We start from the raw sequence: 26,581 nt of genomic DNA, 5'->3' as shown, positions 1-26,581 counted from the left end.
GAACTATCCTTCCATTTATGGAGTTAGACCTTTCATTGTAGCCTGGAGTTGTACAGAGAAGGTACAGAAATAAGTCTTACTTAAGAGAGCCCCACATAAATTTCATCATATCCTGCTTCAAAGCTCATTTGAAAGTGCTTCAATGAGGCACCAGTCAGTGCTTAGACCTTGCAGAAATCCTCTCCACAGGGGAAATTCGCATATTGTACAATCAATCATGGTTTTACATTTTCCAGTATCTCATTTAAAAACACATTTTTTAACCAACAAATATTGTTTAAAATTAGCACCCAGAGAAGCATAAATCAGCATGTGAATGACTTTACACAAGTTCAGAGAAATGCTCTTAGGCTTCAAAGGCATTTCATCATTTGCAGAAGGCTAGTTTCACACCATTGCTTATGGTCTAGTGAGTGTCAGTGACTCAGAAACACAGAGTTGTTGAATACGAAGCCTACATGCAACAAGCAACCATAATTTCATTTTCTTGGCAAATGAGCATTAAGCCTACTTAGTGCAATTTCAGTAATTCAAGATGAAGTGGAGACAAGGGGAGACACAGTTAATGAGGAGTGTTGGTCCATCAGGATAATGATTCTCCTGTCAGTTATTCTGGGCATGATTCCTTAACTTTCTAAGAATAACTCCACATGATATTTAATATGCCGTCACAGTGCATAAAAAAGCAGTCATGTTACTTAGACGCCAAGTTAAAAAAAATTACATCTGAGTTTTATGTAACCCAAAACAATGCAAGACATACCTTTATCAGAGATGCACCTGCTCAGTTTATATGATAGTCAATGCTGTTAACAAAAATGTGCTTTTAGGGAATAAATGTTCCTTTACTACAGAATATTGGGCTGCTTTACACAACTTTGCAAAGCTCTTTAGCCTTCTGACTCCTGAGAAATAGATTTTTTTTTCTGTTTTCCACAGCCCTGCAACATCAGAATTTGTCACAATAATTACTGAAAGCATTGTCTAACACCGATAAAATAATATCTATAATTGTTTCTATTTACATGAAGGAAAGAAAACAAAGCCATAATAATAAAACTATGACATGACTGAGACCACAACCACAGGGCAAGCAAAAACCCCATGGTTTTAACATTTTTGGGGAAAATTATCTTCAGCAGAAAATTCAGTAATATAATTAAGCTAGCACTGCCGTCTTTCAATTGACTGCTTTAACTACTAAGAGTTTTCTCTATCAGATACATTTTGATGTGGGCATCCTATACAGCTGCAGTACCTACTTAAACATTGTAAGGATGTCTTAAAACACCACAGCAGACACAGATTAAATTTCCCTTGGCATTAGTTATAAAGTGTTAAGGATTATTAGATAGCTCTGAAAATACTTGACAAGGTGATGGCTTCGGTCCTAATGTTTTCCCCTTACTCCAACCTAATTAAAAACATGCTTAGAAAACATTATTCATAGTAGCCTGGAATTCAGAGGAGTAGTAAAATTACTTCCAACAAAAATGTACAAGGAAAGCAACTCTCAGTCTTGACCTGAGATATCCTGCAGATTTGTAATGAAGATTGTAGCTACCAAAAGGATTGTGAAGTCTTACATAATAATCCATATTTGAAATCTGCTTGATTACAGTCCAACAGATAATTTGTAACATATCAATTTGGTGGTGCTTTTTGGATTTGCCTGTTGGTTTGTAATGGATCTTTAGGGGTTTGCATGCCTGCTGGTTTCTTCCAATCGATATCTGGATATGTGTCAAAGGTATTTTACTTCAGTATGAATATGTGATGACTGACTTCAAGCTAGTTTTCTTCTACCATTCTGTTTTACTGCTTAGAAGCAGCTTTTTTATCTTTTTTCTATCAGCAAAATAATTTGCTAGAATTTATTTCACAAAAATGTATTATGACTGGCAGGACAATATCAAGGCAAATGTAAGCACACTATTTTTTATTGCTTTAAAATTCTTTTCATTTATATTAGTGTGATTGAATACTTGTCAAACGTCTGAAATACTGCAGGTGTTTTTCTAAACAATGGGGAGACATGACTTTTAAAAATAAAAAAGTGAGTCTTCAATTTTTCTTCTAACTGTTGTGACAAAACTGTTTTTTAAACTTGCAATAACATCAGTTCACAGCAGTACAGTTTGTCAAATGTTAAAAATATTTTCTTTAATTTACATTGTGAATTTGAGTTTTTACTTTATTTTACTTGAATAATATCAAGCATGGCAACATGAAAAACAGGAATTCATGACACCCCAAATGCATCTGTCCCTCTCTTTTGCTGCAAAATTTGAGTGGTTGAGCCCAAATTTTATAAATGCTGCTTAAACTATATTTGCCCATGGCACGCACAGTCATTGCTTTAACAGGAAAAATACATGCCCTTTCTGTAAGGCAAAGGATCCTTGCTGCTCCAGCATTAGCAGGCATCATTAGAACACTGCTAGATACAGCTGAATAAGCTTTGGCTCTGCTATGTCATCTATATTCAAGCCATTAAAAATAACATTGTAAGCTGTTATGTAGTTGTCATATCAGGAGGAAGTCTTATTCTGATTTAATTAAATTTTTCTGGCAACTGATAAAGACAGGGAGTGGAAATAATTAAGCCCATATAGGTTAGTCTTTTCATTATTCAAGGAGAAAATCTCTAAAGTTTTATCCTTCACTGGGCTTTTTCAGGAAATTTCTCAGGTCCTTGCCATTTATTAATGTGTTGATTCATTTTAGCAGGACTGATATCTCTAGGGGATCATAATTCATTTCTCTTGAAGCCCCAACATGCAGAAGCTGTTTCAGAGAATTCTCCCCAAATAGTTACAGATGAACTATCACCTGAAATCAGTGGGATTTATTTAAAGTTGAAGACAGCTGCAATGAAATTTGATTAAATGGCTTGGCCACTACCCAGACAGATATACCTCTGGAAGGTTTTCACCCAGAAATGCTATGAATAGGCTGCTCGAGAGTACCCGAAGCCAGATAAAAGAACTTGGAATTCCAGCACCCTATTTTAAGGCAGACACAGCAAAAATGGAGACCAGAAAACTCTGTTAAGCCTTTCTATGCTGCATGGAGGGTTCAACACCATCACATGGTATTCAGAGCAGCACAAGGAGCAGCAGATGCCTTCAGTCAGTCCTGTACGTATCAGCTCCCTTCTGTCAGCTCACTGGGAAATGCTGTCTTAAATCCTAGCTGTATTCAGCTATAGAAAAAATTGAATTACCCACTCTTGGGATTCACTTCCTCCACCCATTGGAGCAAGAAAGAAAATTCAGTCCCCAAACACTCATGAAGGTAGAGGCTCAGATATTTCCTCTTTATTAAAAGTTTATTGCTAAACCACAGTAATGAAATTGGAAAACAGTCTGGTTTGTTGGGGTTTCTTTGTCTCTGCATGTTGGAATTTACGCTCATTTTCTTCACTTTCTCACCTAGTCATATGAAAAAAAGCCCAGTCTGTTCTGGGTTTGTTTATTTTTATATATGAAATTATGTTGCTACACTGTAGCAAACTTCTAGCAAAGCTCCAGGGAGAGGCGGAGGTTTGTTTGCAAAACCAAGGCAGATGCACTCACCTGTTTACTGTGGTACCTGCCTTCTCTGGGAGCTACAAAATGCATATTTCAGATGATGCCTGGCCTCCAGGCAAGATATGTCCCCAGGGGACTCTGCCATGACCTTATGCAATGGACTGGGTGACAGAGGACACCAGATCTCCCGTTCTGGTTATGGATTCTTTCAGAGGTTAATAGCATGTGGAATTTGGATGTGGTTTACACCACCGTGCAGTCCACAGGGATTTTAATCTGCCATTGTATCCTACAAGGGTGAGTTTTTAGGAATTACCCAATGTTCTGTCTGATGCACTGGATGTCCTAAGAACAAGAACAGTGCCACCAGCACACAAAACTGCTACACAGCTCTTTGTCTCCTTTCATGTGATATTTCCACACCCTGCCAGTCCCGCTTGTTCCCTGGCACATAAATCCTAACATTCCAGTTACTATTTCCTACAGTTGCAGGGATATATAGAAGGGAAGTGGGGCCAGGCATAAAAGCCAAGACTCTTATCCTCTGCTCTATAATTGTTTGATAAAAAATGAAATTAAAAAAAACCAGTGATCAGGTCCACAGCCTAGCAATTAGCTCTTCACTTTCCCAAGTTTTGCTCTCAGGACTGTGTAGTTTAAATTTAAGACAGAAAATAATGGACCAGTTGCTTGCACCTACTTGACACTGCACAAAATGGATATGATGGCTATTAATTTATGGCTTTGTGAAAGCAGGTAATATCGTGTGAGATGTCATTGCAAAACACCTGTCCCAGGACCAAATGAGAAAGGTTCAGCATTATATAAAATGACATTAAATTTTATGTGAGCTACACAGCATGAACATTCAGATTGTATCTCAGTTTTGATTTCAGGACCCTTTCCAGATTAATACTATCAAATCCAGGAAGAGATCTGACCTCCCATAATATGCCTTACTGCTATATCATCCCAGAGCATCACTTCTATTTCATCTGTTTCCTCCCTTGGGTACACAGAGTATTAACATATTCCTGCTAAATATATGAAAGGGAATGTATTTCCACATCATAGCCTTGGTGTGGATGAAAATGAGCATTCCTTATTCCTCTGAGCTGTCAACAAGCTATTGTTCAAAAGAATGTTTCTTATTGCACCAAGAAAATACTTGGCTACTTTACAGTACTACAAAACTATGTGGCTTAGATCAGCTGGTTGACACAGAAGTGCTTGCTTCCTCTCTGTCTACCTGTACAGCTTCTAAATTGAAAGCTTTAACACATCACTCAACACCCCTGAGTAGAGTCATTAACAAAACATAGGCTGTGAGATATTATAGCACTGAAGTAAAAGGTGAAAATAGAGTAGTAATGACGTTTGTCATTATGTACAGTTTCTCATATTCAGTGGTATCAAAATGTTTTATAAATTACTACATAAAAAGTAGGCATGCTCAACTAAAAAAGCGAGTGTAGCTGAAGGAACACTACATTTTGGCAAAAATATCATTCTTTTGATAAGTTCACAGGAGTCCTTTAAATTACTTCACTTTGAAGCAGGACTTACAAAGAAATACTTGTATTTCTTTTCTGTTTGTAAATCATTCATTCTAAAAGATTATTTTATCAAGATATGTATTCCCAAATATTTACAAGGTATTCTTTTTCACTGCATTTTATCTGATGGAATATTTAATGTGAACAGTGCCAATACAGTATCTTGCCAAAATTAATCTTACTGTGTATTTGAATAATTATTAGCTAGTGTAGCTCTCATTCGGCATAAATTCTTTCAACCTCTAAAACCATTGAATTACGAGTAAGGAATTTAGCTTTGACAGCTTATGATTTTTCTTTTAAATACCCTTGTTCCCAAAGTTTGAGTAAACATCTTTATTTCTTTAAAGTGTAGATATTTATTTTTTAAAGTTTATTTTTAAACTGTGAAAGATTTATCTTCATTTGGAAGCACTTTTAAGGTACAATGGGTTGAAACAGAAATATCTGCAGGACTTTCTCTCTCACATTCTCTGCTACAAATAAAATTTATTTAGGAAATTACTGCCACTGTAACATGAGCGCAATAAAGGATCAAGACCTTTTATTTACCTCAGCTGTTTTGCACACAGAGAACTGTTATGAAGCAGGTTTAGAGTGATATTTTACATTAAGGCATTTCCTTCACTTTTCCAACAAACTTGGTTTGATTATGTCTTTCCCTACATTACCTCTTAACAATATACTTTATACCTCTATTCTCCTGAAGTCACTGTCTGGGTGGATTCAGAGTCAAAGCTTTGCCTCCTGGCTAGAATCCCACCTGAAGGCTAAGATTCTCTGGCCCTGGGATCTTCCCCAATTTCCCTGTGCCAGGACAGGGCAGAGGGATAATCTTCACTTGTACAAGTGGCTGCCCTGAAGGATGTTCACCTCCAAAGCAGTGAAACAAATTTTCCTCAGGCACTGTTTGCAGATTTAAAGTTATTCATTAGAACTCTCAGCTATGCTAGTCCAGCATTTTAACTGCTAATCCAGGTTAACAGCTCTCCTTCTTTTGAGAGAGGCAATAAACAAGAAGGTGGCATTTGAGAGGCATCACTGGAGAAAAACATTAGGCAATGCATAACTTAAGTTTTTTGTCATATACAAACTTGCTTTAATAAACTTTCAACTTGTCAAGATCGCAGTTGAAAAACACTTTTAAGGTCCAGCACTCCAGTGCAACTAATACTCTTCTTGACATTTGAAGTATTATATAAGGAGCTTCAGGTGTAAAATGCACTGTAGACAAAAGACTTTCTTGCCTCACAAAGAAACTCATAAAATGGTTGAATTGTCAGGAAAGTGACAGCCAGTAAGGGACAAGAATGCAAGTGGATTTAGAGCTGTGGTAGCTCCTGAAGGACACAGGCATTACACGACAGCCTGGAAACATCTCTGGACTTATGTTCTCCCCTCCAGTAAGCTCTGGTCCTTGACTGCATCCTACAGACCACCAGGCTAGCAGAGAGCACAAGGCTTGAGCCAAGTTAAAAAGTAAGCCAAAGGAGGAGGATACAAGGCTTATTTATTCTAGACCTGATCTACCCAGGTTTGTGTTTGGTGGACAGCTGACAAAGCAGTGGTGGCTGCTGCCAGCAGCTCCCTTAGCTGCCCATATCAGTATCACAGGCTGCAGGACCAACTTTTCTTAAGAGCATTAATAACTACAGTAGGACAAAATGTACCCATTTTCCAAAATAGGAAGTGAAACACAAACCATACTATGCTATCACCACTTAAAAGCACAGAACAGTTTTGGACATGGGCTGATTTCCTGGGTAAATTAATAAGTTAATGAGCTTGCACAACCTTATAGTCAGCATATGCATTTAATCAGAGGAGGCTTGCTAAAGTGGGGTCTCTTTGCTGTTGCTGACAAAAGCAGGGGTACTACTGATTCAGCTGAGATTAGGGCTATCAAACACACATTACTGGGAAAGGCTGATGCAGTAAATTCACCTTCATCCAAATCCCAGCTCACACTCAAAATACCTGTGTGAGACAACACCAGAAATGCTCCATCACTGATCACACAATCTTTTCTGATTCTTCTCAAAACTTCATCCTCTTTCATCATGGACACGTTAATTGAATATTTAGCCCACTAAAGTCAAAGACAAAAGAAGAAAGAACTTACCTCCATTGACATATTCCAGTTCTAAACATAATTTTTTCCAGTAAAGGAACTAAAATAAAGGTTACTGCCTGTGATGCTGTTCTAGTGGAGAACAACCTTCCTCACCCCATCAACACCACTTTACATTGTCATCTTATTGCAAAGCTTCCATACCTCCTCACAGCACTGACTTCTTCTTCACAGCACAACCAACAAACTCCAATGCTGCCTTCACCCAGCTAACCCACTCTTTTGTAGCACTCGTCTTCTTATTGGACACAGCTGTGGTCTAGTAAAGGCAGGCCCATTCCTAATCTTTGGTGATTGGTACAGCTGCAACTCCTCAGATATGAGACTACCTTCTGCACTATTCTTTTACATTCTATCTCCCCACAACTTCACAATTGCAGTGGCAGAGTGGTGTGACTAAGGGGTGCTGGAGAACAATTAGCTTTTGAAGATCACACAAGTACCTGCTACATCTGTCCACAGGAACATGTTCATTTCCTTCTCAGAGGGATGCAGAAGACTAGGCCCCAAAATCATATTATTAAAGTCAAGCAGTGAAAAATACCTATTTTGACTCAGGCATGTAACAGCAGATTCAAATATAACTGAGTTTTACAGGTAGAGAACAACTGTGTATTTTCATCCATCCCCCTCAACTAATTTCAAAAGGTTTAGTTCAGTAAAAAAAAAAAAATCTGTCACCCTAAAGTTACGACCACCCACAAAGTGGGATACTATGGACGGGGAACAAACAAAAACAGAGCTAAAATTCCAGAGCAGTCTTGGACTGAAGGCCCAGAATTAGTTTAAATGGTGCCTCAGGATCATGTACGGAAGGCAGAATGCTAAAGTGTTGTATATATGTGTCAATACATATGTGGGCACCTCTATAATACATTTTAGTCATTCTGGACTATGTTATCACTTTAAAGTAATTATAGCATATGCAGTGGGTAGGAAAAAAAATCACTGAAAGTGAAGCTCAGACTTCCGAATCCATAATAAAGTATCATAATTACCTGTTCTTAGATAGTGAACAACTGTAAGCCTATAAAAGTCAATATAAGGAGCAGGTGTTCAGGCACTACTCTTGAGCATTTTTAATACACTTTCAAGTAGACTTTTTCCACTCATGGAATAGTGATCATACCATGTTAGGTATGTCAGATGTGCAGGCTTCTGGCTAATTCCACTGCTGTTAAGAAAATAAATGTAATCTAGCAAAGCACGATGAGCTGCTGTCAACCTGAATGGAGCTGCCTGTCCATTGTGTTGTCTCCCGGCACTTTTGACAGTGAAAACTTGAAAAAGCAAGTTAATGGCTCTTTGTGTGCTTGCTCAGGCTAAAAAGAGTTCTACTTTAATATCCTGTCTAGGAAGGACATAACTGTTATTTGGTGTTTCTCCTTGCTTTGTCTCTTCTTGTGGCTCTCGTATTACAGGGGTTAGAACAGCATACTTGGCAAATACCATTTGTTCTTGCATGTTAATCTCCATTACTACCCTTTACTCCTGTGCAACTTTGTTAGACTGAGGAAATACACTTCAAAGGGCAAAGTAGAAAAATATTGATATAACAGAGCCTTCCTCTGATACTATTCCTTAATCTGCTACTTCCTCTTTCTTGTATAATCCTTAGATATCCATTTTCCATACTTGCTTTAGTTTCCAGCAACCCTTGAGACTATTACATTAACATGCATATTTGAATTATGATCCTTTATGTTTGAAATTCACTGTACATTTCTCTAGGTTTGTGTGCTCTGTTTTTGGCAACAGCCTATAATTGCATGAATTTCTTTAAAAATATCTAATTTTCAAAAGTTGCCTTCATATGGTTTATGGAGAATGTCATGCTTTAATGGTAGATAGGAATTTCAGGTCTTTTGATTGCTGGCTGCAAAATTACTTTGGGAGGGCACTGACAATGAATTATTTCTGTAACTTCTTGGAAAGCTCAGTGCTTCAAAACCAAGTGCTGGCAGAATCACACCAGTGTTCTGCTTTGAACTCTGCCAATATTGAAGTTTACTAAATTTTAATGTGCCAGGGAAGAATTTTTATCAAGCTGCATTAGAAATAAACAGATGCATGAGGACTGCAGCATATTAAACAGTAGCTTTTATGTTAATAACTTCTGAGCAGATACTGTTAGCTCATTCTGTTTAAATCTGATAAACCTTCCTGCATTGGGTGACAGAATGTTCCAAAATTGGTTTGAAGAAATGTAGGCAGATTTCTGCAAATCCTCTGGTGTTCTGTCTCTGTAAAGACTATTTCCAGTGTTGTTTTTTTCAATGGCTTTTAGTGCTATATCATGATAGTCAATAAAGTTATTCAGTAAAAAGTTAATAAAACTAGTATCAACCTCAGAGACCATAGAACAGAATTAAACAGGTCAAGGATACTGATTACTTCCCATTGGTTTACCTCAGGATCAAAGGTAGTGAAATGGTGATTTGAGCAAGATAAAGGGAATCTGTCAGTGTAATATACTGCAATAGCAAAAACCTTATACTAAATTTTTTAACATTGCACCCAACACATCTAAGATACATCTTCAGACCTATATCTAAGGATTAGTTGATCTAGTTTGGTTATGAGTTCTCTGAAATTCAGTGATTTGATAAAGGTAATTTAGATTCTCTTTTAATCCTGCTTGTTTGCAGATAAAACAGTTTTTTTCCAGTTCAATTGCTGGTGAGTTTTGCTAACAAAGGAGGCAATATTTATGAATATTTATTGATGTACTGTTGGGCAAATGATACATCTGATTCATCTTGTTTGAAGGTTTTTTTGTTTGTGGTGCATGTCCTCAGAAAATAGTGTTTACAACAGTTTTGACTATATATAATGTAATTTGATTAATAAATGAAAAACCTCTAAAATCTCCATGGATTACATTTTGCATGTATGTGATTTTCGCAACACCCACATATAGGTAAGAACCTTTTCCTTATGAACACTTATTCAGATGCTACTGAAAAAGAAACTGTGCTTTAAAGCAAAAAAAAAGACCTGGGGAGAGTAAGGATCTGAAGACAGAATGGCAAAATCATCATAGTTTATTTTCTAAATTGAGGATTGTTTCTTATAAAATAAAAAGGGAACACGACATAAGTGCCAGCTTATTCCTTTCTTGGGACTCTTCTTTAACTATATCTATTACCCCAGTAATCTTTGCAGGATCCTTGAAGCTGACATGGGGGACACACAGGTACATTCTGACACTTGGCACTCCATGTCAAACTGCTCCAAGTGCAGAGCATTAGGTGAGTAAATTGCACACCTCCCAGAAGACAGGTGCAGTGACAGAAGATGTGCTTTTTCTGTATAAGCATTTTTCCTTGGAGTCCTGCTATCTCTGAGAGAAATTTGAAACACAGTTATGTTCCCTTCTTCAGATACTCAGTTATGAGCTTTACAGATGTTTCTATTTCATGTTCAAGAGCTTTCTGACGTACAATAATGCCTCCTCACATTTATGCCAACAGAGCTCTCTCCTTAAGAAGCATCTCTCCAGACATGATGAGTTTTCTGTGAAGCTGGTGGGACCTGCAGCAGTTTCTCACAGCCATGGTCTAGGCTGTGCCACTAATTACCCTCAGTGTAAACCCAGCCTCTTTCCAAAGCTCATGAAGAAATTCTTATTGTATTATATGGAGTTTTCAAGAATTTTTTGTCCTCAAAGCCTCTCTGATTCCAGTGGTTCCTCATAAAGATACTGAAGTCACTATTCCAGACTAATTCATCTTTGCATGGTCTAGAAACTAACAACTCATTCTCTTGCACACAAGTAAGTCTGGACAAATTTCTTTCCTTCCAAACACTCTGAATAAAATGCATTAATTTACCATATGCCTTTGAGTCCTGATTGTTGTTTATGATCCAGTAGATTTCTTTTTGCTCTCAGCTATACTGGTTTGGGTTATTTTTATATGTTATAGAGCCTTCATTACCTTCAATTACTTTCTCATGCTTGAACAACCAGTGTTCTTCACTTTAAAAAATTGTTCCTATAGCTTCCACTGTTTTTTCCCTGCAGAAATCAATCATGGTGAAGAAGTATAGTCAGAATAATTTCCTTTGCAGAGCTTATGCTCTACAGGATAAATCTCAGTTTTCCAGGAGAATGATACTTTCATATATTTAGAATAGATGTCTCAAATTGGATTGTTTCTATAGCACCATTGCTAGTCCTAATTTCCAAGTCTGATAATTGCAAGGTTAATCATCAATTCCTGCTTCATTTCTGAGACCCTTTGCTACTAAATTGCCAGAGCGAATTTTTGTTGCTGTTGTTGTTGTTTTCTTGGGGGTTTTTGTGGGGAAGGGTGGACAAACTGTGTTCAGAGATACCAAGAAATGGGTCTTTGTGCTATGTACACCTACATGGCTGTAAAAGATGTCATCATTGTACAAATTTTATGCACCAGACCACACCTGAGTTTAATCTAAGTTAGAACTAAACAGTCTCAACCTCTCCATGTCATCCAAACAGCCTTTGTAAGGGGATTTATTATTGATTCCACCTGCAATGGATCTACAGTATGTATATTTTTTGCCCCAGACAAAAGACTGATTTCTGTACTGTCTAAAACGCACAGTGCATGTGTTCTCAGCATATGACACAGCTGCAGTGGCTGACATGTAGATAAAGCATTTCTGACTTAACATCTTTCTGTTCACTGCCATTATTTGGTGACATGGATGAAAAGAGAAGAACCTATAGCAATCCCATACAATCTGTTGCCCCCAGCATAAATAATGCAGCCTGTTCAGATGAACAAACAAAAGTCCTATTTTGTCACAGAAGCCTAAACTGCTCATGTCATGAGTGATATTTTATTGCCACACCAATTACAGTGAAATAGCAGTTTCTCCTTTGAAATTACTCACATGGGAGCTGGTTTGCAGATTTAAAATCAAGCTGCAGTAAATAAGAAATTGTCAGAAGAAAAGAAGGCTTCCTTACAAAGAGATTTGTCTCTCAATAGCCTCCCAGGTGCTAAAACAGCTTAAGAAAAAGCTGCTAATTACTCAAATACTAATTGAAAAGGCGTTTTCAGAGGAAAAAAAATTGATTTTGTGGAGTCCAGATAAGAGTAATGTAAAATAATAATAATTACCCAATAAGGAAATAAGTTTTTATATTTTCTCTTAAATAAAGGATCATGGTGCACTTTGTGACTTACCTCCTAAAAGTAATTAAAATAAGAAGCTGATGCAAGCGGGCTCCACATATGATACCCAGAGTGTGCGTGGTGGGCATCCCAATCATGTTCCAAATCACCACCATGTAGGAATAGATTCAGTAATCTGGAAGCAAGAGAAATGTTTCTGCTTTTCTGTTACACTCTGGAAAATTAAACCAGAAGTTAAATGCAACCTGTTGGCTTCAATGTAAGCATTGATGGTCCCTGTATCTTTCTAAGATGAGATGTTATGAATCAATATAACTTCCCCCTGAAGTGATACCTGTCACTTCAGAGCACTGGTGCCTTCCTCTGTTATGTTCTCTGGGTGTGGCATCCAGAGGTGTGCTGGCCACAGGACTGAACTACCCAAAGTCGAGTGAGTAATTTAGATTAGAACAACTGTCTGGGTTTCAATGAGCCCTTAAATACACAATTGTAAATTGCCTGATTGCCTCTGTTAGTTCTAAATGTTGTTGAAAACCTTGTCTGCCCCCTGTCTGTGTAATTGTTTGCTTGTAGAAAAGATTTCCAGGGGAGAGATGCAAGAATTTTGTGCAATTTACAAAATCAATTTAATAAAAATTATTCTTTTCTGTGGTAAATTTCTCCCTGACATTTATTTAAGTGCTGTTTCACACTTTAATTTTGATTTTTTTTTCCAGTGATTTGAATTTACAGAGAGTAACTTGTCTAATAAAGGTCATACCATAGACTTGAGATTTTTTTTTTGCTAGTAAACCTGTTATCTGTGGTAATGCAAGAATGAAAAGGACAATTTCCCCTTGGTCAAAATAATACACTATGAAAAAAAATTGAGTTCTACGAAGTACATGAACCTCTGAAAGTAGCATAACTCAAGTATTGCTTTGAGCTTGTTTTAGAGAGAAATTGTGTTACAAGAAGTCATTAAAAGGATGAAGATAAAGTGTCCAGATGTATTAAAACAGCCTGTATATTTGGAAAAAAATAGTATATTTGGGTGGCTCATTTGGGCACACATGAGGGTTTTGGGAGAAAGCCTGTTATGACTTCTGCCCAATGCAAAAGAATTTTCCACACTGCAGTTTCTGAAGACCAGTAAGTTCTTCACCAGCTTCTTCAGAATATGTGCTCAAGTCTGCCAAAAGCAGGAACTGTGAATGTGTTCACTTGAGTACACAGTGAGATTACACCCTGCTCATTTCAGAGAGGGTGGATCAGATGACTTTCCAATCCAATCTATTCTATGATTCTTTAGATTCCACTTGAGTCCACTTGTACCTTTCAGAGGAAGCTGTATGTAGCTGCATGTAGCTGATGCTGTTGACTTCAAACTCTGACACTTGATAGCGATAAAACAGGAAAAGATTTCTATAGATTAGACTAGTCAGACATTTCTCAAAGCCAGTTCTATATTTCTATGCTTCATTTCAGCAAGTAATTCAAAATATTCCACCCCTATGTTTACACAGTTGATATTCACTGATATGATTGCCTTTGCACACTGCCTCCTTTGCCATATTCAGATGGCAATGCAAGGATTTCCAAAGCTCATTATGAAATGGTGATGTCTCTTGGATGCTACTTAACATTCCATCAACATGAAACAGGTACTTAGCATCTGGATTGTTCTTTTTTGGTTTGGACATTTTGAGAAAGATTAGCAGAGAAGAAATTTAGGAAAGAGCATTTGTAGAGGATTACACATCAGGAGGAATCACATTCAAGTATACAAAAATGTTTTTAACTTGTCCAAATGAAGCTGTGAAGAAACGTGTTTGAAGACTGTAGTAGGGCTATTTTTCCCTTCTAAACTTTTGCAATACATGACTCCCCTTCATTCTAGGAGTTTAGGGATCACTCTCAGAATCAGAGTTACAGTTCTGGGTAATCCTGAAAGGAAAGGTTTTGCCCAACTCTGAACTGTGGGACTGTATTGGGAAAGAAAATAAAGCTCTGGGAATGATGTTAAAGAAAAGACTCTCCAGAAAGTTCAGAATGGCACGTGGAAATAGGATGGAGGGTGTGGGAAAGGTAAGGTTGCTGTGGAGTTCAGGAGCAAGTGGATTTCTGTATGTGCACAGGACTCTTGTGCAAGGAGGTGAGGGCTGTCATGCCAAGGCCTTCTCTTGAGATAAGTAGAAGTTACTGATACAGCTTGACAAGTCAGAAAGATAACCTGTCCCACCACCATGTCTGTTCAGATGGGAGTGGAGAGCTCTGGAAAACCTCTGGAAGGCCTGGGTCTCACCTGGGGACAGAGACATCTCTGAAGGAAAGACAGGCTCCCACAACAACAGGTATTTGAGTCAATGCCTGTGGCAGAGAATTTCATTACTGTGTACCTATTCTGCTACCTCTGAAGAAGTGTTATTTTTGTAACTGAGCAGGCAATAGGTCACCTGAAATCAGACTGTAACAGCAGCCATGAGAATAATCATGGAAGGAGGAAGCAAGGAGCAGGAGAGTGAAGGAGGAAGCAAGGAGCAGGTACCTCGATCTGTCAAGATGCAGAGTGCTACTAAACCAGACTCTACAAATTCCTAAAGATCTGCATTCTGAACAAAGAGCAGATGCTTAGGTTCTACTGGTGTTGAACTAAAGATAATGGTGAGGAAGAACTATATGCAATGCAAGGAAAGGGTGTCTTAATGTTGATAGTGGAATGCAAAATATTACCAAAGTAATTGATGCATATTGCATCAAATGATTCACTAAAATAACACTAGACAAAACATTGAAAACATGTCTGCATTTATGGGGAGATGAAATTAATGATCCAGCTTCAAGAATTTCCCTACCAGGTTCCTATTGACACAAACTGCTTCAGAAGTCTGCATGCATCTTTTTAAATCATCTAAAATATCCTTTTCCTTACTGAAGTAACAGGCTCAGTGCAACTCATCTGCAACACTTGTAGTGGATTTAGTGGGACTTCTGGGGCTATCTCCCATCTGAAAACCTTGCTGTTCCATTACAACAACCATGAGAAATTGGCATGAATCTTCATTACTTGATCCACATTTTTAGGCTATGATTCCTAAACACATGATTTCACTCCAAATATAACATGATTCAAAATATATTATTTCTGTGGTATTTTCACCACAACTACTAACTTCGTGATTATTTTTTAATCTGTATTTGTAAATATTTAGGATTCTGAAATTAGGTTGATATGGTTATAGAGTTTCTATGGCTGTTAAAATGAATCAAAGGACGAATATCATTCCCTGAATTGTGTGTGGTGGTGCAGTGTCATCTGAGCCAGAGCTAAAATTCAGATCACGTAGTGAAAAGAAAAAATTATCACTTAATAGTTAAGAAATGTCTGAATCATGCTTCAAGAAGGATTAAGTATAAAAATATAATTAAAACAGTTTTATGTATGTCAGTCAGTAAAATAATATGAAATAAAATCTCAAGGATGAGAAGCTAGGCATACTTCCCTGCCACCTGCAAACAGAATGAAAGAGGATAATCAGAATATATAATTAGTAGCAAGAGAGGTACACTCATTACCTTCATGAAATCTAAAATGAAGTCCTGGTAAGACTTATAATTAATGCTTTTCAAAGAGTGATCTGTAAATCCTATATATTTTATGCAAAAAATATTCTGCTTGATCTTAACTCTTCAGTTTGTTCTGGATTCACCTGCATCTTTCTATCTGGAAAATAACTCATAGTTAAAGATGCCATAAAATTTTTTTTCAATCTCCTTTCCATGTTACTGTTCTCTAGATTTTGCCACATGGATATTAGGAACTTGAGAAAGAAAGAATTGCAAAGGTTGTTTTTGTCTAACTGGTGTTTAGCAGATAAAATAATTCCTAAACTTTTTAAAAGCTCCTATTTTATGCCATAAGTTTTCCTTTAATTCCTTGAAAATGACAATTTAAGTGGCCACTGAGGAACATTTTTACAGTGAGGGAGGTGAAACACTGTCACAGTGTGACAATGCCCCAAGTGGCAGTAGAAATCCCACCTCTGGAAACATTCAAGGTCAGGTTGGACAGGACTCTGAACAACATGATCTAGCTGAAGATGTCCCTGCTCATTGCTGAGGGGTTGAACTAGATGATCTTTAAATCTCCCATTCAAAACAACTGTTCTATGATTTTATGAAAAATGAAAATTCCATTGAGACTGATTTTAATGGCCTAGAAAAACTTTACCAGTTGTAATAGAACATAAGAGCATCTGAGTACTGTGAGTTCATTGGAGTCAGGGATGGATGAGGGTAATGAATTACAAAGTTCGAGTTCTCTCCAGGTAGCAGCTCCCTGAGAAAGTCTGGGAATATTATAAAATATTCAGTTGGTGTGTTTTTCAATTTCTAAAAGCTCCGAGTGATTTTGCAGTTTTCAAAGAATTTTTTTTTGATGGCTGAAAATGGTTTTTGGTTGCTTTTTTTTTCCCTGACATTTTATCTGTTCTAGGCATTGATTTTTTAGTTTTTTGGGGTTTTTTTTGTTGTTTTTTTTTTTTGTTTTGTTTTGGTTTTTTTTTTTGTTTGGTTGGTTGTTTTTTTTTTTTGACTACTGAGTTCAGTAGTTGCACATTCTATGTAATTCAGTGGAAATATTCATTAAGCAGCTGAAGTTAACCACATGCATAAAATCTGGTAGGATGGTTCTAGTACAAATGCAAAAGAAGTGATAACTATGATCTACATTTTGAAGGGACAATAATCTGTCTTTCACAAGTTATAGTTGTTCAAGTATTGGCTCAATATTTTTTAAAGTTTAGGATTTATTTTCACTGGAGACATCATATGTTTGAAATTGTTCTCTGTAAAAGAATTTCTTATGCATCATGTTTACACAACTTGGTCTTGGGTTTTTAAAGTGTTTAATGACTTTGGGATGATGTGTATTTAGCAGCAAGTAAGCTACAAATGGGTGGAGGGGGAGGTACAAATATGTTTCATAGGGATGAATCAAAAAGGGACAAGTATGGAAGATGATTTGTAATGTTTTGAAAAAATAGGCATAATATTATGGGGAGTTTCCACCAACTGAAACAAGTTCCAAGTGCTGTCACTAGTCTTAATGTAAATAAGGAGGTTTCCTCTCTGAGATGGAATTATTTTGTAATCTCTTGGAGCCAGTAAATAATGTAGAACAAATTGGTTTTTGGCACACTGAAATTCACTCTTTTTAACTGCACCTTTCTCGTCAGGTAAAAATAAAAGAAAAATATGACTGTCAAACTCCTTCTAAACCTCTGGAATAGACTACCTGGAACTGGAACTTGAAACAATGCATCAGGACCCAATCTCCTTTCCTTGGGATCTATTGTCAGTCTCGTTTGCAGCTGCAGGCAATCTAACAGTATTTTTAAAGACATCCTTCTATTCACCACCCAGCAACACTTTTTCAGTAGCAGTGAAATCTGTTTCCCCAATCACAATTGTATTTAACCAATGACTGAGACATCAAGTCTTCTATGCTTTTACACAGACAGCAAGGGCTTGACAGTTAGAATATTATTTATACACTGAGTGCTGGCTCTGTAGGTTGTGTTGTCTTGCCTATTATATAGACAAACAACTTTTCATGCAGGAAATTGTGCATGGATTATTTTCCTTTCTCTTACTTTATGGACAGGAGAATAAAATGAATACACACAGCCAGTCACACGATAAAGTAATTGAAGGTCAGGTGGGATATGTGTCTTGTATACAGGATGAAGTTTTCCTTACTTTACTCTTGGTGTCATGCCCACAACAATAAGCAGCTTTAAAAATTGACAGATTTATCATCTTGACATGCAATTTTCTGGGTAACTTTTCCAAAGCTGTGGTTAAGCTATGAAGCTATTTCTATTTGGAAAAAGACTGATTATGATGATGTACAGATTTTTTTACTACATTCAATTTTTTTCCTGAGTTCTAACCTTGATCTGTGGTATTGAGGATATTAAATTCCTGGGGCTGATAATTATGCTCAGTGCTTAAGAACTGGAGAAAAATTCATAGTGCTGTATTGATGCTGTTGAAAATACTGAGATTTAGTCAATCTTTGGAGCAAGGAGTTGAAACCTTAGTGCATGGAATGCTTTCTCTAGACAAAACAATTAATTAAACATTTGTAACACATTGCACATGGAAACAACTGCAGCATTATAAAACTGTGGGCTATGAGGTAAATAGGAAAAAGGTGTAAAATGGACAGGTGTCTAATCATAACCATGAAAATCCAAGCATTCAGGTTTAAAAATCTGTCGTGAAATGTGACATATGTATAATTTTCCTTATAAATCATTAAAGTTGAGTAATTATTTTTAAACAGATTACAGGGAACCAGACATTTTGCTTTTCAGAAAGACTATCATTTCAGGAGAGATTAAACTGATTTTGTATAGCCCAAAGTATTAAAGTCAGCACAGAGCAACTATGAGAAGTTTACAACTATTCTCAGGTCTGTCTGCTCCATCCCAGGAAGACTTCCAAAACCAGGATGTGGCATTTCACAATATAGTTTAGTGGGCATGGTGGTACTAGTTAAAATATTGGACTTAATGATCTTGGATGTCATTTCCAACCTTACTGATTCCATGATTCTGTGAAGTGTTTAAGGTGGGGATTTGAGCAACCTGGTCTAGTGAAAGATGTCCCTACTCCTAGCAGAGGGGTTTGGAACAAGATGATCTTGAAAGTCCCCTTCAAGCCAAACCATTCTGTGATTATAAAGGGGAAACTGGCTTTATGAAAAGAAGTATGGACCAGAAAAATAAATTAATTTGCCATTGGGGGTGTTAGATGAAGCAGGTTCATATTATGCTGGCTAATTTTCAGTGACACTTCAGGAAAGATTTTTGTTCTGTGTCCTTTTCTTGGGAACTGGAGTGGGGGAAGTTCTGTGAACTGAACCAAGCTCCTGATGAAAGAAGAAATATGTTTTAACTTCTCACAATGACAAGAATTCAAGGAGGACAGTTCAAACATAACAAGCTCCAAAAACCCAATCAGTTGTGAGTTTGTACAAGGGCAGACTCTGAGTGCAGCCATCCATTTTTCCTTTTCATCTCTTTCTGAAGGACAGAATGTAAGGAAGGAGAATCCTATCTATCACTAAAAGTTATGGTAAATTTTAGAAAGCACTATTCTGTGTGACTTCTTTGCAAGCCACACAAAGCCTGCAGTACTCTTGTGCTGGATAGTCCTACCTTTCAAATAAATGGTGGGCAAGAGTTAATATTGCCTTCCAATCTCTCAGGTTATGTCTTCAACTGAGCTTGAAATAAATTGCTCTGTGGATGAACAAAGGACTCAATTCTCCTGGGCTACCAACCTAGCACTCTTCTCAAGTACAGAAGTCAAATATAAAACAAAGAAATCAAACCTCTGTAAGACCTGATAAAGTGTGAGCTGAAATAGGAGACCCAGAGGACTGCAAGTATGATACAGCAAGTAAAGTATCATTCTCATTTGAGTAGTGTATCATGTCAACTGTATTACTGTCAAGACAGGAGAAGGTAAGCAGGTAAGAACACTTTGAAAAGAATAAAATCCTTGCTGTAGGTACAGAAGTTTTGATAAAGAAGTCAAGCTTTAAAATAATTTGATATAAGGTCAGAAGTTCTTACTAGCCGAGGTAACTTCCTGTATCTGTACTTCTGCAATGTAGATATGGCTGTAAAACTAGCCAGAGAAAATTCTAGCTATCCAGAAAACTACCAAGTATGGCTTTCTGCATATTATCTGTGGTAGTACAGGAAGAATAAAATCCTTCCACTGAGGAGTGCACAGTTTGAGTTTGAGAGTGTAGTGAACATGTTTGGTGTTAAATAGCGCCTACTTTACTAACATGAAGCTCGTTGTCTGATCCAACTGCAGCTCTTTTCAGTTCAGCCTGCAAAGGGCAGGACTACTGTGCTGCATTCTAGAGCCTGGCAGGCAGGCAGTGGACCTTCACCTTTTGCCTTCTATTTCTGATTCATCAGAAGACTGGTAAGGTTGTAGCTTACTCACTTGAATGTGTAGACTGTAATTAATCTGCTAACCTTCAGAGACAAAGCAGAAATGATCTAATGCTGATGTGTCTGTAAAAGTGTATAAGCAGCTTAGATTTAGAGTCCAAGGTTAATGTCCAGCAAACTGATGAAATAAACTGGGTATCCTTGAAAAGTAATTCACTTAAATGTTTTTAAGCCCTCAATCCCATCAACATCTGCCTTATTCAAATCTGATAAGAATGCTGGAATGTTCACTTCATTTAGTACAATAAAGACTAATCCTTCACTGATTTATAGTGAGAATAATTTAAAAATCTGACCTTTTGGCATTGCAGCATTCTAGTAAAAAGGAATTTATACTGACAGTGGATTCCCTTCTAATTGGTTCAAAAATACTGCAAACAGCAAAAAGATGAAATGGCTTACCTGAATGTCATTTAGATCTTTACCTTTCCATTTCCATCTTTTAATAAACCATGCTGAAATTTTATTGAAGCTTGAAAAGCTAGTTTAGCTGTTGTTCCTTTTTGTTTCTAGTCAGCACCAGTTATCCTTGCTGTTAGTGTGACCAGGTTCTTCAAGCCTGAAAACAACAGAAACAGTTCAACTCTGTGAAAATAAAAATATGAGTTTAAATTAATCTCTTAACAGAACCTATTTTATGCAACTAAATTTAAATGCGATTTTTTTTTCTTCCTTTCAGGCCTAATTCAGATATCTGTTATTTGTTGGAATTCTACCGGCTTCATATCTCACAAATTAGATCAGAATGTACCAAACTAGTTTTTAGTGGGACCTCTCCTCCATGGTTCTTCCAGTGGTTACTCTTAACTTTCCTGAGAGAAAAACCAACAAATGAAATAATATAACAGTTTATTTAGAGGCTGATAAGCTTTTTATATGGAATTTTTATTTTAATAATTTTACTGACTTATGAAAATGTTTAGTCTATAAAACACATAATAGGAGTGCATCTATCATTTATTTTCTAATATATAAGCTTACCACCAAGTGTTCTCATGATTTATTTAATAACAGCTGGCTGTGATGTAGAAATTCACAGGGTCACATTCAGTTTGTACACACTCAATGCTGACCTTATGGAAAGGTAGAATTTTTGCAGATAATTTGGATTGTGCTGTTAGATTAAAGACTAGTCAAATGATGCATTTAAAACTTTAAAGTTTAGTACTCCTCAAAGTCAACTGTGTCCATAAATTTTGCTCACTTCTAGGAACATCTTTTCCATCTATACCCACCAATGCCCCCTTTTCCCCACCATGTTAGCCAAAGGTTCATTTGCTTCATCGTCATTTATTTTTCTCAGCTGAGTGTACAGGAAGGGAGGTTCTTATGTGTGTGCTCTTTTGTGATATGTACAAGCTTCAGAGAGTGAAATGATCAAATTCCTAGATCCAGCAGATGTAGAAGGCTCTAAAACAAGCCAGCTCATAGGAATGTCCTAACTGCTTATGTGCAGCTGTGTGTGCAAACATACACTTCTTGTGGAACTTTCTTTGCAGCCTCAGTGTTTGGTAAGATACATACTTAACTTATTTTGGCATATTTTGGGAACATGTCATTTCCCCATGAATTCTGACCAATAGAGCTTCCAGGAAAGTAATGGTTTCAGGCTTGAGCTAAAAAGTCCTATTTTTCAGTGTTAGGGCTGTGTTACATTTCAGTAAAGTATAACTTTCATAATAAGTTCTGCCTATTGTTCAGTTTATAAATATGGACCCAGTATTAATTTTTGTTCACACATCCTTGTGTCCTTGACTGTGTGTCAGTGAGCACACAATGACTCTCCTCTTTGTATAACGTTATTTTCAGCTAGAAAGCATGGGGTTTCTGAAAATTAACACTCTTTAAGATACAGAGGTCAACCAGATCCTATAGATGAGAGGAAAAAACATGAAAGGGTTGGGTTTCTTTCCTCTTAAAAGAAAGGAGTCTGAGCCAAAGTTTCATATGATCACTAGTTACTCATCCACTAAATATAAAGTTAAAATTGAACACACACCTACAGGAATTATCTGATTTCTAGAGAGTCGAGACTGTCTTTTTCCTTCAGTTGTCAGTACTTCTGTATTGGCATACCCATTTTTGGTCTTAATATGCACTGCTTTGTCAGTGTTTGGCCAACAGTTTTCCCTAGGAAGTTCTCAAGTGTTTACATGTACCAGGATTGAAACATCTTCATCTTTCTGGAAGATAAACTGGTTGAATTATAGGGCTCCAGTGTCTGTGTTCTACTGCAAGAGTCATTAGCCAGAAGCATCCAAAGATAGCAGAAACACTTTATCACAACTTTATTTTCATTATAACATGCTGTTTTCCTATGGGCTATTGTACATGGCAAATAGAGAAATTCATACTGAGTGTATAAACATTATTAGTTAGTTCCTAACAAAAAACAAACAACTAAACCAAGTCCAATCTTTATGTGGTAAGAACTGTTGCACAGTTTGTCATATTCATCATCCTGTTTTCCTAATAGCAAGTCTGATTGTGGTGACTGACACTTATTAGGCCTTAGTGAATATATAGGAAGAGCTGACAGCTAATGGATGAAGGTAAATTATTCTGATTATGCCACTCGGCTATACAGACTAGGTTTTTTCTCAAGAAAGGTTTTTTTGAGATGTTTAGAGTGATTTAAAAAAAATTAACCTGGTAATTCAAGTTAATGTGCTACACATATATCAAGATTTCTTTGACATGTAATCATAAAGTTCTACTTTGAAAAGCTGTAAGCATATGCCATGGTGCTGCTAATAATCACTAACAATCAAGGACCATTTTAAAAGAACAAAGGAAACTGATGGTGTCTACAGTAGTCACAAACATTGATTGGGTTCTCATCAATTATAGATGCTTCCACTCAAAGACATAATTTTATTCTGCAACTAGCTAGTAATTCCTAGAACATTAAATGATTTGATGTCTATTTTTTGAGTAATTTTATTTTCCAAGGTTCTGGGTAACTTCTGCATTCAAACAGTTGAAATTTGAGTTAGGTAGGCACTGTAGTAATTTTGGCAGTGGAAAAACCACTCAGCATGAACTTATTTTTAACGGTTCTGCTTTTTCTTAATCTAGTATCATTCAGGTTTTCCAGGCTGAAAATGTGGTTAATGCTTGTTTTTTGTGAAACTTACAACATGAATGTTGATAGTAAAGTTACTGAAATGCTTTTCATAGATAAGTCTAATCCATTCCCTAACCCTTATTGTTTTGAGCACTATAAGAATGCACTTTAAAACCAAAGGGCAGATGGCAGAAGTTATGCATCCCATCTGATTTGTCCTTAAAAATCATGTAACTACCAGAAAGAAAAGCATATATTTTCATAAGTAAGAGCTCTTTAATGTTACACACTGCAGGAGCACACCTCCCAATACGTAATGCAATCACACATGGTATTTCTCACTGTGGTACCACAAAGTTTCTCTCTACACAGCAATACGTCACTGCACATGTTGGTAAATCAAACTATTCCATAATGCTTGCCATGGAGAAACATTTTCTCAAAGACTAGCATTTTAAAAAGATCTGATGTTTCTATGCAACTTTGTACCTTTCCATTGCAGTATGAAAAATGTACCCTGCATCTCAGCTAAAATTTCTGTTTATTACATACTGATATCCTATTGTCGGGTCCTTTTTTTTTTCCCCTCAGCTGATCTTTAGCTATTAGCATGTTGGACAGAAGTCAAAGATTTCTGTGGTCTGTGCAAAGTAGATGACACATGTTATCAACCAGTAAATGACTGTTGAGATGTGCACTGAAGTAAGCCAGTAGTGAAAGCATAAAATTATCCCCCTCAGTTTCTTATCTTGCAAAATGTACTTGATTGTTCTCTTTTGCCCAAAAAAAGCTATGCTGGCAATGACATTTTCAATAAGATATCAGATATTCAATGTATTTAATGTATTTTTTCATTCCTTTATTTGTAATAGAAAAAAACTATTTCTTCTCTTTTCTCAGATTCTAAACCCTAATATATTGCATAGAGATTTCCATTTGAAAACTGTATATAGTTTTGTTATCTCAATACTCTATGGGGTCTACATGACCCCAGTAATTTCTGTCAATTTTAACTGACAATTCAGCAATGTTCACACCAAGGATTACACAATAGAGTATTATGGCAACTACAGTTTCCTCAGAACTTAAAATATACAGCAGTAGGTCACTTTCAAAGCTTACTTTGAAATTATTATCTTTTCATTATAGAATTTGAATTATACACAGACACCCAGGTTATTGTTTCTTTCTTCTATCAGCCTTTTTGCAAAAATACACATGATCTGTTATTTAGAGCTTAGCCTCAGGATGAACACCATTGTGACAGTGCATTAGCATTGGGGTAGAAAATACACATATCAAGGAAAATAAATCTAAACGGATTAAAATTAATAGAAAAAAATTGAACATTATATCTACATGATAAAGATATAATTCCCTTTTAATCCATGTTTTTTATACCCCTTCCATGAAATATCTATACTACATGGCCTGTCATGCTCGAATAGTCTGTAACATTTTTCAGGAGAGGTTTATCTAATCTAGCTGTATTTTTACTGTCTCCATTTGTGCTTTTTCTATCCCTTAGAGAAGATAATAGTAGGCACATCTGGGGCATGGTTCATCTCATCTGAAAGAGACTTCTGAAATGTTACTGGAAGTACATTTAAATGTGATAATGTGATTTCTTTTATTTTTATTTTTTAAAAAATAAACTAATAAAAAGTCCCTTCACACAGCCTGACTTGCAATGGGGACATCCATATTCTGTGAAGAGATGGCATCTAAAGCATGTCAGGTAATAGATATAGTTTGGTCCAACAAACAAAACCATTTGACTGAGGGAAGCAGGACCTTCAGTGAGGCTGAACAAGAGAATGTCTGAGAGAAAACCTAGTAGTAATTTCAAAAGCTCTCTTTTAAGTGTGTATTATAACATAATGTTAGATCACATGATTATAATGCAGTTTTCTGAAGGAACATGCACCACTTTTGGGATTCAGACCATAATTGGTCTCCATTGTTCCTAGCTATTTAATGCATTATTTTAATTGTGCCACCTCAACCCTTTGCTCATCATAATTCTCATTCCTAGTTACTGTCTAGGGGGGCATTTTAATTACTACTTATTCCCATTCTAGAGGCATATGTAGAATAACAAGCTTGCAACATTTCCAGCCACTCTAGATTAATTTTCCCTTCTTCTATTTGTTCTTTCATTGTCTTTGTGAGTCCTACAGTAGTAACTCAAATATGTCTAATCCTTCAAAAGTAATAGACAACAACAAAAGCTGTAAGAAAAAAAAAGAAGCAAACAGAAAAGAAACCCCAGCAACTCATGGAACACACTTTTACTAGAATTTGTAAATATTATAAATTTTGGAAAAGTTGTATGATGCGTTCAATATGCATATTTAGAACAGCAATCTTGTCAGACAAAAGGATAATGAATGTGCTGGTCATCTATTTTTCCTTTGAAAGAACCAGTGAAATTCTCAACACAATTAGGCTTTAATTAATTTAACTTAATTAATTAATTTAATTAGTTAAAATTAATTCTAATTATGTTTATAATTAAATTTCCATAATTGTTTTTTGTCAATTTTGCTTTGTAAAATAAATATCTGCATAGGTTTGCCTTTCATCCATTTGAAGCAAGGCAAGCATAGTTTTTACTAAGGTTTTTTCCTTCAAATGCATCATTAATCTGATGAACAAGCACTTATGTTCCCAGTTAATTGAAGTTACAACATTTCCTATAGATGAGAGTTCTCCTTTCCCTGAAAGTGGTGCACAAGAGGTCGAAGGCCTTGGCTTTAGTGAACTTCAGGGAACCTGTATTCTTTATTTTCCCTTGAATGGTTTCTGGAGAATGGTTTCTTTTTTTTATTTGAGGTCAATGCCCTCAAACAGAAAAAAGTTTAAATCTTCACCAAGAGCCCCTGCCAGCTCACTGCCTACTTCCAAATTTTGTAAAACATCGCAAAAAGCTTGTTAGTTTCTGTAGGACAGAGAATGAGAATTACTGTCCAGTGTTATAAAGCTTTTTAATTTCATTGTTTTCCCTCTTTAGGCACCTATGGACAGAGGTATTTCTGTTAGGAATGGAAGTGACTGAATATAAAATTCTATTGTCACAGGTGATATTTCTTTTTGCCACTAAAATTTTTATTCAGCAATTTACAGAGAAAAAAAGCACAAAAATATTATCAA

The sequence above is a fragment of the Agelaius phoeniceus genome, chromosome 6 (genome assembly GCF_051311805.1).
Source record: "Agelaius phoeniceus isolate bAgePho1 chromosome 6, bAgePho1.hap1, whole genome shotgun sequence".
Lineage (NCBI taxonomy): Eukaryota > Metazoa > Chordata > Aves > Passeriformes > Icteridae > Agelaius > Agelaius phoeniceus.
Note: the sequence above shows the minus strand (reverse complement) of the source record.